A 4,852-nucleotide genomic window follows, 5' to 3' on the forward strand; every position below is an offset into this window, starting at 1 on the left:
AACATTAATTTAAAGAAAATAGATGTAATGTCTTTTGCACGTATCACATTAATTAATTTTTTGGCACGAAAAGCTTGTGTATAGAACGTTCAAAATTGACATTGTATTTATGAAAGCTAATGAAACATGTTTTTTTTTTTCCATAAAAATTCCAAATTTTAATAAATAAAATACGAATATTTATGTATTAGATTTACAATACTAATTAAAAAAAATACATTTATACGAAATAAAAAAAAATAATATTTTTTTTTGTCATAATCCTTCCCCAAACAAGGATTATCATAATCCTTTCTTTTTCATAATCTTTCATCTTTTATAATCATTTTCTCTCTTATTCCTTTTCTTTGCCCAATCGACCCTGTTCTATATTTCAAAATGTTATAATTAATTTTACCTTTGAGAATCGAGATTTGTTTCAATTTGATTTGCAGGTTTCTAGATTTACACTATTAAATTAAATTCTTCTTCTTCTTCTAATATTCACTTTCAACGGTTGATGTTTATTAATTAATTCGAAATAATTGTGGAGTAAAATTTTGAATTTTAATAGTAATAGTTTTTTCTTCAAAATCTATTATTATCATTCTTTTAATTTGTTATAAATTAATAGTGACATAATAAACACAAATAGTCGTAATTTCTATAGATAATAATATTTTATTATATTTAAAATAGAACAAACAAGAATCTAGTTAAAAAAAACCAATTCAAACTGTTGAATTGAATTAAGAAGGAACATTATCGTTATTGAAGCCATGAGTATTAATTCAAAAAAAATCACTCACAGATTTAAATTATACTTCAATTACATATTTATTATTGTTTAAAAAAGTTTCACTTTCAAATAAATGTAATTAAAATATGAAGTACTTCATTTTTCTTTAACAATAAGAAGATAATTTAAAGAGAGATTTACACGATCAATTTAAAAAATAGAACAGAAATAAAACTTCGTACAATATAGGAGTATATATAATTTAAAATAAACTAAAAAATTTAGTGAAATATTGAATAATAATTTAACCTTAACTTGGGATATAAATGTAAATACACATTTCTTTTTTGTTGGAAGAGGGCCAATTTTACTTTTTAGTTAATTTTAGAAAAGAAACAAATATACGTATATATATATGTAAGTGGTTGGCTAATTGTTAACCATAAAATTGCATAGTTTGTATTTTTGTTGTATAATAATGTTACAAGTGTGTGGCTCCAATCATGTGAACCTAATCTTACAACTTTCACAAAAACGTGCTATATATACATTAGAAGGATCCAATTTTTCCTTTTTCTTTTTCTTTTTTAAAAATTAGATTGTTTACTTACCAATCAAAATATTTTCGATTCATTATTTTTATTGATTTTTTTAAATAATTATGAGTATATATATTTTTAAGTCTATTATTTCTTGTCTCTAAAAAATGAATTAGTTATTAAACATATTTATTTTTTAAATTAATTTTTGAAAATAGAAAACATAAATAAATTGATCACCAAACAGATTCTGAATAGTTACTAAACTTACGATGAATTCTTCTTTGGTTTGCAACGGTGATTATTATTATTATCATCTTTTTTGGCAAGGTTAGTTGATGTAACTCTCCAACTTATTTCTCAAATTTGGTATTTTTCTTTTTCCCAAAAAAAAAAAAGAAAAAAGAAAAAGAAATACTCATTTCTTAATTTTTTTTAACATTCGAAAGTCACGATGTTTTGACATTTCAACTAACGTAAATGTTTTACTTATTATATTTAATTGATCTAATTTGCATTGACCCAATTGCAACGAGGTTTCTCTCAAATAGAGTCGTTTGGTTGGAATTAACTTAAAACACTGTCCATAGTTTAAAAAAAAAAAAAATCGTCCCACTCTACAGTCAACACTACATAACGTAATTAACATATAACATAGCTTTAACTTATATGAAGTAGCCTCTTGATTTGGGCAATGTTTCCTTTCATGTTCGTCGTTGGAATAAGGTTTCGGTGCCTTTGTTGGTTGGGGTCCTCTAAGGCTTTGTATTGAGTGAGCTTCCTCAGTACTCATTTTTTCTTCTTACCCATTGTGATTGGAGTCTTTTGTATGTTCCTTCTGATATAAATCTTTAGTAATTCTGATGTTTGTCTTCTAAAAAAAATTGCACAAAATTTTACTGTTACATTGAAACACTGCTTATATATTATATTTCTATAAAATACATCCAGCCATATATAAATTTTACACATATTTTCTGTCCTTGCTTAATTATAGATGCATATGTTAAACACAAACATGTATTATTACAAAATAAATTATAAACAAACATAATTTTAATATGAAGATTAAGTTCTATTGAAAATTTAAAAGAATATGCATGAATTCAACGTGTCAACACACGGGTTACTTTAAATAAGACAATTATATATGACACAACTTGAATTTCAAGCATCAAACATATAAATACAAAAAACACAACTCAATTTGTCAAGATGACGTGTTTTTAAAAGTTAAAAATCAAAGGTTTTATTCTCCCATATCCAAAATAAGTAAATAAATTATTAGAACTTAGAACATATATGATGTCTAAGAATATTACTTTCGAAGAAATTTTAAGTGAAATGTAAATATTTATCTATGACTAAAATTTTTGATAAGTTAGTTTTTCGGCTTTTACCTTTGTTTTTGTCAACATCACCATCATTTCAACCAAAGTATCTTTGTGTCATTTCCACAAATACGTACAACACTCCATCAAAGTTACATGAAATAATTCACATCTATTTATCATGAAACGATTGACAATGTATTTTCGAATTCTATAGATAGCCATGACAAACTTTTTCTTTTCTTCTCTTGAATAGGAGAGATTCCAATACAAATACACCTCACTTTCATTAAAGAATAATGTGAAGAATTATTTGAAATGTGGACCACCTCCACATCGTTTATTTACATTCTTTGCGCACATTTGTGGTTGACATGTTTTGTTTTGTACGTTCGTAATATAATATAAAAAATGCTCGATACTATCTCATTTTAGCTTTAGCCATAAACAAACATATATGTTTAAGAATAAAAATATAATATATCGTCTAAAAATATGTCAAATCTTGTACAAGAGTGATGCTCTAAAACGAAAAAAACATAAGAAAAAGAGATCTGTTGAACCTAAACATATATTTGACCTTTAACTTAATTGATAAGCTGAAGTTTAACTTTACTTTTATTTAGTTCAAGAAGTTCATGGCTTCTTAACTCATTGTACTATTGACCTAAACAACTTCTTAAATTTAATCCGATCCATTTTCCTATTTACTCCGAATGGTCCGTAAAAGTTCTCTTATTCCTTTCTTTTTCCTTACATGACATTTGATTTGACACCATTTTCTTCCTACTTTGCCACCAGACAAGAGAAAGAGTTCTTTCATCAACCCACCAAAGTGAGAGAGCAAGATCTGGGTTATTGTCTAAAATTTTTAACTTTCAAACCTTACATTTACAAATTTAATAATGTTTAAGTTCAAATCTATTATTCATAATACACCTTCTTAAATTTTACGAATTAATAGATATTAAATTAAATTTTTATGTCCAGTAAAATCTTATTTTTTAATATTATGAACGATAACTTTTTGATCTATTAGATATACAAAATTATTTAAAATTAATGAATCAATTAACTAATAAGACATGTAATTATTTGTTTAGAAGAGAATTAGATCTGAAAATAATCATTTTATATATAAAGTGAAGAAAGTTAACCATCTTTACGGATACGAAATCCTTTTAAATGATTATGAAAACAAAGCTACAAGAGTTTATATATAAAGTGAACAACATCGTATTATTTTATAGATACATAAAGGTATTAATGTTAATTTTTATAATAATTTCATTTTGAAATCTTCCTCTCTCAATAATGTTAAAAGGTATGAATCTCAAAGGTTAAAGTAGGATAGAAAGAAGATTAATCATTCCACATACTTACCAAACTGCTTTTAGTTATATATATATATATATATATATATATATATATATATATATATATATATATATATCAAAATAACTATGTATATAAATGTTTGTTGTTCTTATCATGTTGGGAATTCAAACACATATATCCAAATTATTCAATGCTGAAACATCTCCATCATTGCTCTTCTTGCCCTTCCTCATAATTATCCATTTCCTTTAATGTTTCTTTTGATAAAAGTTGGATAAAAACTACAAGTATAAGCTAAGCAATATTTTTCATTAAAATCTTTTGGAAATTTTAAAATTACTTCCATAATTTGTGAGACTAATTTTTAATAATTTTATTATCTTATATCGTTTAATTAATTAATATTTCTTCTTGTCCACTGCTTTTTTAAAAGTAGATATTATTATTACATTATGAATTAAATAATATTCGAATGTAATATTTCAAAATGCACTCATTTTTATACATTCATTTTCACTACACAAATTGAAAAATTATTAAAATGTATCTTTAATCATACACAAGTTATGCTTAGACAATTATGATAGAGTACACATATAAATTACAAATGTTGTTGATCGATAGAAATGCATCTAAATATTTTTCTATTATTTTTATTATTATTTTGAAAAAGAAACCTACATGAGATTCATTAAAGTCAACCTTTGTAGCATTAAGAGGGAGAAAGAAAAACTTGATATTCTCCTTTTTTTTTTTTTTTTTTTTTTTTTGTTTCTATGGTACTAAAGTGGGATAAGGTCTATTAAAGACCATCGTCACATACCTACGATCTTCTTTTTCTCTATGGCATATCCAAATCCATCCAAGAATTACTAAGATTCTTCTAGAGAGAGTGTGTGTGTCAAAGAAGGCTTATTAGACTTTTA

This window comes from Cucumis melo, chromosome 9 (genome assembly GCF_025177605.1).
Source record: "Cucumis melo cultivar AY chromosome 9, USDA_Cmelo_AY_1.0, whole genome shotgun sequence".
Classification (NCBI taxonomy): Eukaryota; Viridiplantae; Streptophyta; class Magnoliopsida; order Cucurbitales; family Cucurbitaceae; genus Cucumis; species Cucumis melo.